The sequence below is a fragment of the Neophocaena asiaeorientalis genome, unplaced genomic scaffold (genome assembly GCF_003031525.2).
Source record: "Neophocaena asiaeorientalis asiaeorientalis breed wild unplaced genomic scaffold, Neophocaena_asiaeorientalis_V1.1 scaffold606, whole genome shotgun sequence".
In the NCBI taxonomy this organism is placed as follows: domain Eukaryota; kingdom Metazoa; phylum Chordata; class Mammalia; order Artiodactyla; family Phocoenidae; genus Neophocaena; species Neophocaena asiaeorientalis.
In genome coordinates, this window is record NW_020173687.1 from 7,343,441 (window position 1) to 7,358,452 (window position 15,012).

Sequence of the window (15,012 nt, forward strand, 5' to 3'; positions counted from 1 at the left end):
AAAAAAAAATCACTTTTTAAAAGTCATCAATTTGATGCTTGGGGGAGGCATAGTAAAAGAAACATTACCTGTGAGTAGAAAAGCAGAAGAGAAAAATTAAATTTCAAGAAAACGAGGAGTAAAAGAAATTCACTGAGGAGAACATGCATAAATTCACTTCCTTGGGGCCTGAGGGAGAATTATTCATTTTGGGGACAAATGATAAGAAAAATTAACTTTGTGATAACAATAAAAGAGAAAGCAAATTCACTGTTGTGGGAGATAAAAGAAAAAAACAAATCTCCTACACATAGAAAGAAGAGAAAAGCAATAAAAAAGGAACCAGCATTTCATTTTAGGGAAGAACACAGAAAGGGCATTTTCAGAAGAACCTATGATGTTTGAAAAAGCTGGTCTATGATTATGCCTTATTATACAACGGATACTGAACAGAATGCCAAAAACTAGTATTTCTTAGAAAAATCCCAATATGATGACTAAGGAATATATTCACTTCTTTCAGACTACGCAAAATGGAAAAGAAAAATGGGTAACTTCGGACAAGCAAAACGGTTACCCCACTCCTTTAAATGTGCATTTCAGATATGTTTGTATTTCGGAATCCACCAGTATTCTGAGAACCCAGTCTGCTCTTTGCAATGTGTTGTGTTAGTATTACCTTAACCCAACCATTGAAAACCTTATTTTCAGCACAAATTAGATAATAACCTTGAACTACAGAGATACTGTGTTAAAATTAGAAGCCATAGAGGAAGGTTATATAAAGCTATAATTACATTCAAATCTCAATTAAATTTAGCATCTCAGAGTTTCATAACACAAAAACCCAATTTGGCCAATAATCATGCTGTACCACACTCACCCCAAACCACGGTATCTGTCATGTTGTAATTAGCTACCATTTAAATGTGTTGCTATTTAATTGCCACACCCCCCAACCCCAGCCCTCCCAGCCTCTCCAACTTTGCCTGTAATGCATCAACTTTCTGATTATGTTGAAAGCTCTTTCAATTGAGCACAACTGACACACAGCACTCAGCAAAGAATCCTGCAATCGTAACATAAAATGTTGATTTGATTTTTTGATCCTTAAAGCAAAATTTCCAAAGGAATGCACAGAGATTTAAAGTACCTCATGTGAGCAATATATCACACGTTATTGATGATAGTAAATGGGAAAAATAAAACAATGTAAGAAAAATAAGTTGTCTCCTCCAACTTCTCAGAAAAAAATCATTTGAAGTTGCCTGTGAAAATTATTAAGGACTTTATCATAAGTTATTTAAAGGAGTGACTTATTCTTAAGTAATCAGAAATTAGTCATAAGCTTTCACAATTCCCTGCAGGAAAATGGACCCAGAGTACTTTTTCAATTAACAAACAATCTTTTCTATTCTTACAGTGGTTGCCTTACTCCCCCAAATAGGTAGGTGGGAAAAATACAGAAATGTTTTTTTGAAAATTGACTTCCCATTCCCAAAGGAATGATGACTACTTTGGTGAAAATGTTTTAGTTGTCATTACCCAATTCTGAAGAAAAAAAGAATTTAGGCTTAAAAGTTCAATACAGTATTAAATTGATATATGTTTATATAAGAATTACATTAAAACTAGAGCAATGTCACAAATTAAAGGATGTGTCAAATGAACTTTTATCTCTACTTCCCTTTGTAACTCCCTCTCTTCCTTCCTTCCTCCTTTCTTTCCATTCTTCCTTTTCCCACAAAAACAATTATTCAGCCCAAAAAGCTCAACAATGATTGACAGCCTCTACTTTAAAAGCATCAAGTATTAGTGCAATATCAACTATACTAGATAGTATTATTCCCCAAAAATACATTCACAAAATTTATTTTTAGTTATTTTTTCTGTACTATACCACTAGCTCTATATCACCATATTAGAAGGAGATAATGCCAAAATACTTACTGGGGCTGATCATTCACGGCCCAACAAATTTGTCTCCTAAGTGATACACACTGATCATTTCCATTGATTTTTTTCTTATTCTGGTGTCTTGAGAACTGTAAACATGCTATTGTATTCAGATAACTGACAAATCAAGATCCGACTTCTCAAGCTTTCAGTGCCTACATTCTCATTAGACGTATAAAATCTAAACTGTTAAATTAGATGGTCATTCTTCAAGAAGGCAACCCATATATATAAAGGTAATTTTAAAATGGCTATTTAAATTGAAATTACAAGTAAACTAAGCTCAGTGAACAACTCTGATGGGAACCTCTCTTGACTCAGGCAACAGCAAGGATGAGAATAAGAAAGTCAGCAAAATTAGTATCAGTGAGAGAATAAATCTCTATATGGCTCTCTTTTCTCTTACAGAGATGGATGAGAAAGTGTACATAACTAAGCCTATGATAATGTTAGTGGAAAGTCTGCAAATTTAATAGCCCATAACAGATGGACTCTTTATAGCAAAACAGATTGGTGGGTCATAGGAGGGGGGTTTCAGGATAGAGGCTGTATTAATCAGGGATTTCCAGAAAAACAGAACCAATATAATGTGTGTGTGTGTGTGCGTGTGTGTATACAGAGATTTATTATAAGGAATTCTCTCATGTGATTATGAAGTCTGGTAATCCAAAATTTGCAGGGTGGGTGGGCCAGTGGTGTGAGAGATGAGGAAGAGCTGATGTTTCAGTCCAAAGGTCATCAGGCAGAAAGAGACAATGTTGAAGATAAAGTTTAAAAGCAATTAGCTGGAAAAATATCTGTCTTACACAGGGGAGAGTTGATCACTTTGTTTCACCCAGACCTTCAACTGATTGGATGAGGCCCAGCCACATTATGGAGGGCAATCTGCTTTACTCTATTGATTAGAATATTGATATTATCTAATATCAAAGTCTACCAATTTAAATGTTAACCTAATCGAAAAGCTCCCTCACAGAAACACCCAGAATAACAATTGACCAAATATCTGAGTACCTCATGGCCCAGCCAAGATGATACATAAAATTAACCATCACAAAGTCCTTCAATGGACCAGTCTGGAAAGGTAGAGAAGTGAGATCTATGAAGATCTATGCAAGAAGAAATATGAGTTTTATACTCAGCTCAGCAATTGGAGAGGAAGAGTCTCATGAAGGAACCCATGCAGAAAGAGGAACCTGAATAACATGTCCAGACAGGGAGATCAGCAGGAAGTTGGTCAGAGAGAAACTGATGGTGGTGAAAGGGGTTGAATGACCTTCAGAAGAACATGGTTGTATAATATTCATTTATATGCTGCGCTTCAAAATAACTCTCTTCCATTAACCACAAACCACAAAGAAATATCTTCATAACACAACTACTTTGTGATCATGATGTTTTGGGAAAATCAAGAGAAAGAGTTGGTCATCTAATTTTTGGTCAGGTGAGCCAGAGAAAGAGGATAAGACATTCGGGCAAAATGGCAGTGAGATTAAGAATTCAGTGAAATCAAAAAATGAGAGCAAGTGTTGATTGGACTGAGGAAGAGATGTAGAAAGTATGGTCATTTTAATTACATTATTACTTACTTACATTATTTAATTATTATTACATTATTTAATTATTATTAAATTATTACATTATTTAATTACAGATTGAAGACCATTCAGTGCATATTTTTGAAATTCCTTATAAAAAAAAAAGAATATATTAGCTATGCCACGGGCTTGGGAGTATATATATTATGTATTTATAGGTATAATAATATAATATATAATATATAAATATATATTATATAATGTATATTTAATAAATATATATATTATATTTAATTTATATTAATATGGTTTTAATTACTTCTTGGAAATAAGCTATCTAAAATAGACAAATCTTTAGGACTAACACAAATATTTCTTTTTATCTTCTAATCTCTTTAAAAGTATGCTCCTTCATAGTGCTTGCTCCTATGTGACAGTAACTGAATTAGTTAAAAATTAGATTATTTAGTAACACCATAAATGCAACATACATACATGCACAATGCTTATGTATATGTGTGTATATATGCATATATAAATTGATTTTTAGAGTCAGCCTCTACCCATGTGCAGTAAAATAAATAAAGACCATGTCAAAAACATGGTCTGTATCATGGCATCCTATCAACATGTTGTTGGATATGAGTTGTCTCTCTAAATATGTTGACATAATGAGTGAGGTCACCTCAATACACACACAACACAGCATAATCACATTTAATACAAAACTGAATTATGTAAATTTGAAATTGTATGATATTAAAATATTAATAAATCTCCACTTAGGCTCAAAACTTTCAAGAGTGCAAATATTCCAAGAAACCATCAGCACCATATGACTTCAGAGCTGAATGAATGAATTACAAACTTGGCTTTCATACTTGCTTCATGATGATCTCATTTTCTAGCTGGCACCTAGAAATGACTGCCAGCCTTTGGAAGTATTGTATGAAACATGTTTCTTAAATGAATCCCCATGAATGAATCTGTGACTCTTTTGCTATCATTTAACATAGGCTATTATAATTTAAGCTCTTTACAGATTCTATAGCAATGCATCCCAAGCATCCATTAAGTGATGGCTGTTTTGTGCTAATGCTGGAAACCAAACCTGAAAATCAGTATTAGGTATGATAAAATGCCATTAAGAAGTTTAAGTAACCACAATGATATGCTGTGTCACTAATTTAAAGAATAGCATTACATGAAATATTAGTGCTTATACTGTGAAAATTTAAAGAAAAAAAAATTTTTAAGTATGTTAATTGTAGATTTACCTGATTTGAGAATACACTCCTGTACATTTTACTTTTATTCCTACTGGACAAATAATCTTAAATTGTGTGAGTTGGAATCATGCTAGGTCTCTAGGAAAAGACCTTTTGCATAAAATATCACTGTACCACAAAAGCTAAGGAAATGTGATTGTTTTTTTTTTTTTTTAGAAATTTACAACATATCCTACAAGTAACAGCTACATGTCTGGTCTTCCATTATTTCCTTTTTTATCCAAATTTCAACTTTTTATTTGGAAGTTTCCACTCTAACATTGTTTATTTGTGAAAAATTGGCAACTATCTAAATGGCCATCAAAAGTGAATTTGTTAATAAGTTATGGTACATCAAACCGATGGAATAATATGCAACAATTTAAGAAGCTGAAATAGGTTTATATGTATCATTAAGAAAAGTGAATAAAAACATATGACAATGGAAAAATTAATCAATCCAGAAAACGAGCAATCTAAGCAGTGGAACTTGGTTGGGGAGGAGGTGGAAGACAGTATGATAGAGAAACTTGAAATTTTCTTTTATGATATTTTAATTATTTAAATTAATATGTATTTCTTCTATAATCAGCAAAATAATCTCATTCTACAAAATCTCATACTGTGCTCAGAAGTAAACTTACACATTTTTTAAAACATCTTTATTGGAGTATAATTGCTTTACAATGGTGTGTTAGTTTCCGCTTTATAACAAAGTGAATCAGCTACACATATACATATAGCCCCATATCTCCTCCCTCTTGCGTCTCCCTCCCACCCTCCCTATCCCACCCCTCTAGGTGGACACAAAGCACCGAGCTAATCTCCCTGTGCCATGCTGCTGCTTCCCACTAGCTATCTATTTTATGTTTGGTAGTGTATATATGTCCATGCCACTCTCTCACTTCGTCCCAGCTTACCCTTCCCCCTCCCCGTGTCCTCAAGTCCATTCTCTACGTCTGCATCTTTATTCCTGTCCTGCCCCTAGGTTCTTCATAACCTTTTTTTTTTTTTTAGATTCCATATATATGTGTTAGCATACGGTATTTGTTTTTCTCTTTCTGACTTACTTCACTCTGTACGACAGACTCTAGGTTTTAAAGTTGGCTTTTGACTTCTAATTAAACATACATGAATAAAATGCAAGCATTTATCTCTGCTTTGTCCAACAATCCCACTCAAGCAGCAATGGCATCAACTTAAAAGGCATAGACTCATGACAACAAGGAGTAAGGGAAGAAGAGCAGAAGAAATACGTTAATCAAATGTGGACTGTGGGAAGCTGATGAGCAAGTGGCAGTAACATATCAAATCTAAGTGAAGTGGCTGTGAGGAAAGGGTACCTAGAGTTTTTGAAAGCAAGGGGTGTAAACAGGGATAATCACAAAAAGATTGATCATGAATTCATTTAAGAGGCAATTAGCTATCTTAGTATTCCTTATCTCAGCAAAAAGGAGTGTTTGCTGGACATTAATTTCCAGGATTAAGTTTATATCAAGAAAGAGCAGTATAAGCATACTATTTAGAGGTATTGAGGTAAACACACACACGTGCAGACACACACACAAAACCTTAGAAAGTTGAATATGGTTTTTCTCTGGAGAACAGGTATCAAGGATGGGGTAGAGTGAGGCAGGGACCACTGTATTTTATTACCTCTAACAAAAATTTTACCTTATGTTACTTTTAAGCTCTTTGCATGCATTACCACTTTTTAAGACTATATACATGAATTACATTAGTTAACATAAAAATTAAAACAAAAAAGGTTTTACTTCTTATTGACTCACCACCAATATATTATGTTCACTGGTTTATAGATTAAGCGCAGGACAAAATTTTCTTTCTATACCGACATTTGATGCACAACTAAAAATAAATAGACACATATCACAAGTTTTAATATTAGACATTCTGCAACCACTATACCCATAAACTGGAATTGGGTGATTAAATAAATGGGTAAGGGTGATGGGAGCCAGGTTTCTCATGACTGGAGTAGAATATACAGATAAGCAATGGGAGGAGACTAGAATGAACAATGCAGACATAAGTTATAGCTGGAGACATCAGTAGGAATGCATGCTTAGCCTAATCTATATACAGATATTATATATAGAAATATTGATAGATATGTGTATAAACCCAGGTTAGTATACAAACATAGATTTCCCTGCTGTCTGCTGAGGTCACCTAGGAAAAATGACACCCCAGTAGCAATGAACACATCTAGTAACCAGATCTTGGTTTCTAATACCACTTTTTCAAAAAGAAACCAGGTATCCTTGGAGAAGTTACTATTTCTAAGAGCCGGACAGTGAATACACACACAAACTGGAGATCAGGTAATGCCAGAAAGTAAGAAATTCTGGCCAAATTCTGCCTATAACTATGTCACCTTGGAAGAGGACCCTGAGCTCAAGAAGGGAGCACAGCCCAGCTGGAATCTGGATTTCAGCCTTTTGGAAGCCTAAGCAGAGGACCCAGCTAAGCAATATCCAGAGCACTGACCCACTGACGCTGTAAGTTAAAAATGTCTGTCATTTTAAGCCACTACATTTGTGGTTATTTGTTATGCAGTGTAGAAAACCAATTCAACATCAATATTATTGTCATTAAAGAGACAGCAAAATTGAGAATTATTGGCAAGGCCTGTAATGTCCTTATGGACACTGATGTTAAGTGAAAGGGTTGGGGTTTGAACCCAGGGATTTCTTACTTCAAAGTCCATAGTTTTTACCATTGTGGTATTCAACCTTCGTGTTAGATTCTGAAAACTTCTGGAACATAAACCAAGCTTATTCACCTATTTTTTTTTTTTTTTTTTTTTGGCAGTACGCGGGCCTCTCACTGTTGTGGCCTCTCCCGTTGCGGAGCACAGGCTCCGGACGCACAGGCTCAGCGGCCATGACTCACGGGCCCAGCCGCTCTGCGGCACGTGGGATCTTCCCAGACCAGGGCAGGAACCCGTGTGTCCTCTGCATCGGCAGGCAGACTCTCAACCACTGCGCCACCGGGGAAGCCCCTTATTCACCTTTGAATTACCCACGTCCCCTACATTGTGCTAGATTCTCAGTAGATGTTTGCTAAATTCAACACACAGTTTTGAAATATTGAGCATCACAGACAAGCAGGCTAATTTCTAAGGGCCCAATAGTCGGATCTCATTCATATTATCAGAGCCTCGCAGAAAAGTTTTCAGATACAGATTTGCTAAGGTTAAGCACTTTTTATCTGTGCTTAGAGTGGGCGGATGTTTTACGTGCAAAATTAGACTATGACATGAGATTTTTACAAAGCCTTTCATTTCTGCTTAGCTCTGTTGCCTGACTGCACAATCCGAAATTAGAATTTGTTCCCTTTGTGTGCATCCCAGGCTGTCATTTTCATGACAATTATTCACTGTTGCATTTTTTTAAGATCCATCTACTCTATATTATCAGGAGTTGGTTCTGTTTCCATCTCTATCCTCCGAGCAACACCATTTGGAAAAAACCACAAATTTGAATACTCGGGTAGACAAGAAAACACTCTCCTATATTTCACCTCTTCTCCTTCAATGAATACAATGTGGGTAAAACATATAGACTAACAGGAAAATACGAAGCCATAATCTGATGCATTTTTGTGGATAATTCAAATCAATATATCTCCCTACCTTACTTCAATTCCTCATAAAATAGCACTCGAACTACTGCAACCATCTTCTTCCTCCTGGCATTCCACTGTTGTTCTACTCCACTATGTTATTTACACTGTCACCGTAAAATCATCTAAAATACAGATCTGATGTATTTCCAAATCAACTAGGAGTGCCATGAGATCAGGAATTCATCTCTGGGTTTGCTCACCATTTAAAACCCAAGCACCTAGGGTTGACCAGGCTTGCTACAAAGCAGGTAGCTAACTAACATATACTAAATAAATAATGGAGCATATTAAGAATATTGCTCTTTCCCCAGTTAAAACCCCTCAGTTATTTATATTTATGGTTAAATCTTATTCACATCTCATCTTCATTTTGGAGTCTTCCCAGATATCAAATATTTTCATTGTTGCATATATGTTATTTCCTATTATTGATATTTATGAGTTCATCAGTGGATGGATATATGGATGGAACTATGGATAGATGGTTGCATTGGTGTGGCTGCTTTTGCTCCTTGAATATAAACTCACTGAGAATAAAGACTAGCTTTGCCCCACTCACAGTTGGCACAGGTGCTCAATACAAATGTATCAAACTGAACAAAACTCTTTTACTTCAAAGTATAAATACTGAAAATATTGACTCAAATTATTCAGGGGATAAATTATTTTAAGATGATTCAACTCTCTACTTCAATCTGCACTGAATACATGTAGCTTAATGATCACAATTATCCCCGTTTCTCAAATGCAAATTACTAACGTGCTGAAAGTGTCATATTTATGTCACAAACACATAATATCCATGCCCTGCCATAAGTTGACAGGTGATAATAGGATGACTCTAATGATGACGATTACACTATTACTTATCAAGACCTTAGAGCACTTTGCAAATTTCTTCGCAAATATTATCTCATTGAAATCCTCACAATGACCCTATAAAGTGGTGGTAGTTATGCCCATTTTGGAGATGTAGAAATCAAGGAATAAGAGAGGTTTCATAGTTCACATAGTGAGCTATCTAGATGACACAGTATAAGCAAGATTTTACCAGAGTCAGTCTGTGGCAGCTCCCAGTCTTTACCATAAGGCTTTCTTGCCCTGATAAATGAGGCGATGCATGGGGAAAATGGTGATCTTTGAGATGAAACACAGATACCAATAAAATAAGCATCAACAATATTTTCCTTATACCAATAGAAGGATTTTCACATCTCTGTGGCATGTTGATTGCCAGTTCCCCTCACACCTGGACCTACCTGCTTCCTGCCTGGGCAAATGTTGGAGACATTCCTAAATCAGAAACTGGCCTCTGGTCTGCTCCATTACATCCTCATACCAGAAGCAAAAGGGTCAGGTCTTAGCACATGCTGCAATTAAAAATCAACATAGCATACTGGTTGATAGCTTGGGTTCTGGAGTCAGATTCCTGGGATAAAAGCCCATCTCCGCTACCTTGGTCAAGCCAGTTGACCTCTCTGGCCTTATTGTTTCCTTACACGTCAAATATAATAATAATCATACCTAAGTCAAAAGGTCATTTTGAAGAATAAGTGTATTTATACCTATGACATGCTTTGTAGAGTGCCTGACATATAGAAGGGCTCAATCAAGGTGAACCATTTTTTTTTTTTCTTTTCAAGACAGATGACCTTACTGATAGCATCTATTTATGTGGAGTTCTACTTCATTTTTCTTTGAAGCAATTTGCATAAAGTGATACATTTGTCAACAATATCCATTTGAAATCTTCTTGGCTACAGATGAAAGAAGATGGAGTCAGACAATTACCTGTGAGAGCGAGAGCCTCTGTTGACAGATCTTCAAATTTATTGCTTATTGCAGGCCATGTGTGCCCTGGCAACCGTCTCCTTCCCCAATGCCATGCACCCAGAATTAAAGCAATGAACATGATAAACGGAAGCTCAGTTCGTTTGTGTAATGACAAAAAGTTCCAAATGAGCCTGTGTGTCTTATTAAAAGCAGCAGATTTTGCCCCAGAGTATTGAAAGTTTTAATTCAACATTCTGTTTGCCTGCAGGCAAGGCATGCTGTTAGGTGAAATAAAAACACAACATTTCAAGTTCGGCTCAGAATGTGATAAATCAAGATTTTAAACAAAAATGACAAATGTTCTTTTTTATAAAAGTAATTTGAAGCCCAATTCTGTAACTGCCTCTAGATATTTTATTTCTTCCCATATACTTCTTTTTTTTTTTTTTTTTCGGTACACCAGCCTCTCACTGCTGTGGCCTCTCCCGTTGCAGAGCACAGGCTCCGGACACACAGGCTCAGCGGCCATGGCTCACGGGCCTAGCCGTTCCGCGGCATGGGGATCTTCCCGGACCAGGGCACGAACCCGTGTCCCCTGCATCGGCAGGCGGACTCTCAACCACTGCGCCACCAGGGAAGCCCCCATATACTTCTTAAACTTCAGAATATTTGTTTCATTATTAATAAGTTCTAAATGCAAGCTCAGTTTTCCTTTAATAAAATATATACTTGTCTGTTTTTGATGAAGGGGATTGTATGAGCTTGATTTCTTACTTACTAAAACACAGTGGAGAAAATTCAACTTGTTTACGCTCAATTAAAATTAACAGGATGCATCTTCAAATCCTTTTCTTAAAATTCGTCCTTGAAAATTTAAACTCTCCCAAATAGTTGGTCAATTGAGAAAGCTAAGATGTAGCATGGAGATAGGACCACTGGCATTTGAAAGCCAACTGAACAGCCCAGAAAACCCTGTTTCCCTTTGGAATACATTATATATTCACCTTTTACGATACACACTTCTGAATACTTGGGAATTGATAAAAACACAATTAAGGAGCCCACCTGGTAATTATCTGATGGAAGCAACTGGGAAAATATCCAGCCTCCCTATTTTTAACATCACCCTTAGTACTCTCTCCCTCCTTCCCCGTACCCAGGACAGCCATGCTCTACTCCTCCCTATAATAAGGAGCAGCCTTTGAACCCAGCATTAGGCAGAGTTATCCTCACTTCCTGATACTTTGTTTAAGGGTCATTTCTGCAATGAAATGAAGAAACTAACATAAAGTGTGCAGCATTAAAGCAAATAAAATATAGGCATCAGAAGACATTATCTTCTCCCGTTAACATCACTACCTGTGTGTGGCCATGGGTAGGATTCTGTCCAAGGTGATAATATTGTGAGACCACTGAAGAACCATGAAACTTTCACCCTTTGTACCTTGTGTCCCCACAAAATTTACCAGAGTTTTGCCAACTCCAATTGGATATTTGTTTCCTTAACACATCAGTAACTTTTGGGGACTTGGGTAAAAAAAAACTTACAGGAGGATATTTTTTTCTTTCAAGTATTTCCATGAGCTACCACTTTTGATTAGATTGACATACATTTTTAAATCTTGACAATATATTGTGCTGTCTAGGGTATGGGAAAGGGTATTTTCATATGTTAATGACAGATGTATAAATGAGTACAATTTGAGGAGGAACTATAGCTATTACAATTTTAACATAAACGTAACTTTTGAACCAGTGCTTCAAGTTCTGAACTTTATCACAGCATATACACAGAGAAAATATGATTTCTAAGAGGAAACTACTAAAATCAGACTCATGGCCCACCCATCAAAAGATGATTGGTTAAATAAAATATGGAACATTTTTTTCTTGGCATATCGTGCAACCATTACAAAGATGAGACCACATCAGGGACGTGAAATTTAAAACCACAATAAGGAACAACTATATATTCACCAGAACTGCTAAAATGTAAAAAAAATAATAATACCAAGTGCTGGCAATAATGTGGAACAACCACAACTCCTAAACATTGCTGGTATGAATGTATTTCATACTCTTTGTATGGAATGCATTACATACCATTTTTGAAGGTTGCTTGGCAATATCTACTACAGCAAAACGTATGTCTACTCCACTCCTAGGTATATATCCAATGGAAATCAGTGCTTAGGTCCACCAAAAGATTAGTACAAGGATGTTTCTAACAGCTGTACTCATAATAGCAAAAGACTAGAAACAACCCAAATAACCATAAACAGTAAAATGGGCAAATTGTTCTATAGTCTTACAACACACAGAAATAAAACAACATTGAATCCATGCAACAAGATGAATGACTTTTTTTTAATTTCAAATATCTTCTTTAATAGTGAAGGACTATACCAAACACTTCTTTGTTAATACAATTTAATAACCACTGGCTTATATTCATCTATAAATTGGGCTTTCCTTCTAAATCAATCTAGCTTGTCTTTTTTTTAAAAAATCTTTATTGGAGTATAATTGCTTTACAATGGTGTGCTAGTTTCTACTTTATAACAAAGTGAATCAGCTATACATATACATATATCCCCATATCTTCTCCCTCCCACCCTCCCTATCCCACCCCTCTAGGTGGACACAAAGCACCGAGCTAATCTCCCTGTGTGATGCAGCTGCTTCCCACTAGCTATCTATTTTACATTTGGTGGTATATATATGTCCAATGAATCACTCTTACAGACATAATAATGAGTAAATGAAGCCAGGCACAACCAAGTCCATAGTGATGATTCAGTTTATATGAAGTTCAAAAGCAGGCTAATGTCTGGTAACAGAAGTCAAAATAGTAGCTGCCTCTGATTATACCATGTCATTATTTGCAAAAGTTCTAATTCAATTTTCTAAAATTAGCTCATAGGAATACACCAATGTTTTGGCAAAAGTAGCTGGACCATTCGATTCTGGACCACTTCGATATATAATTGCAGGAATTCCCTGGTGGATGTGTAAGTGTTGATTTTCAGAATTTCACGAGTGAAATTTCAAAAAGTAAAATTTTTGTTGTAATTAAGCAGAACATCAGAGGTGGTGTCTCCAATCCATGTGAAGCAGGTTTGGAAAATAAATTAAAAAGGAAATAATCTGGCCACACAGAGCTGAACAGTGCTGGTGTAGTCTCATTCCCTGGGATGTTGAAGAAAGAAATTCAGTGATGGAAGGAAAAGCTAAATCCATAAAAAGAAAGTGGAAGGGCAAAAATTAACTTTTGTAGAGTTGGATGAAATAGATTAAACGTGTAGATCTAAAAGTACATCAGATGCACCTGTCCTGTTGAGTTTACTAAAAATACATATTTGTATGTTTCACTCTAGAACCACTGAAATAAAATATCCTGGGTGAATCCAGGATGTGACATATGTGCACATGCACTGTGTGTTTTTGTCAGTATGAATGAACGTGGTGCAATCATTTTTGTTTCTCACCCCAAGAACCACTCCGTTGGTTAAATGTGGTCTGTGGAACATGGATATTCTCAGCTTGGAGAGCCACTGTTTAGAGTTTTTTCTTCATTTCAATCTATATGCCATCTTTGTACTAGGAAACAACCAGTGTGAGGAAAAATCAAAACACATTTTGATTTCTGGATATTTCTTACAACATTGAAAAGCAAACTGCATTCTGTCAGTTTAGAAGATACCAGAGGCATTTGGGGGTGGCAGGAGTATTAGAGCCCTGGAGTAAGACTTCAGCTTAAAACCAAACCATTCAACCATGTTCGTGATTCTTTGCTCATCTAGAAAATGGGAACAATGTTGCAAGACAGAGAAATAATGTTCACAAAGCACCTAGCAAATAACAAGTGCTCATGGAAAGTCCACTATTATATTATTATTATAAATATCTTTACACATTCTACCCACACATACTTCAGCATTTTTATTCATGTAATTCAAGAGGGAAATAGGATGTCAGTAGGTTTCAGATGGGAATTTTCACATCAAAAGTGTTATATTTCTTGTAATTTTCTATATATAGTCTTCAAATCTCCGTTTCACTTTGCTTATATCAACCTTGTAATGGAAAACGATTTCTAAAGGGAAGTTTTGTAGTAGATTGAGCAATATTTGTCATGAGTGATTGAGCCCAGGACTTTGTCCCCTGTGCCAGCACAGCCTAACACATAGAAATGGCTCAATAAATATTTGGTGAATGCACAAATAAACAAAATGATCCATCAAGGCATTACAGTGAATAGGACATATGAACCACTTCATTTTCCCTTAAAAATCTAATAAGAAAAACAGCAATTTTTTTTCAAAGACAGTCAGGAAGGTCAGATTGTTAGTATGAAAGGTTAGAAGGACACAGTAGAGTATGTTTTAGGTCACATCTAATTACACAGTTGAGTTTATGAACACTCTATCACATTTTGCTTCCTCTCACAAAAGAAGGATGACATAAAGTACAGCCGATTTGAAGCTCTCTGTCATAAGATTTATCAGTTGAAAAACTGAAGATAAAAAACCTTCAACAAAAGCATCTAATAAATATTCCATAAACAGAACTCTAGTTGATGAATTAAATATTTAACAGTGCCTATTATCTGGCAAAAATACCTTGGAAGGCAATAAAATTAAACAAATTGATACAATTTCAGGTCAGTTAATCAGCAAGATGAACTGAGCAGCACAAAGCCGGGCTCTCCAAATTTCTTACTGTGGGACGATAGGACAAAGTTACATCTGGCATTTGGCTTATGTCACAAGCTCAGATTCCCTCACAAACATACCTCTGCGAAGGTGTGTATGAAACCCTGAGATAAGGTAACTCCTAAAGTGACA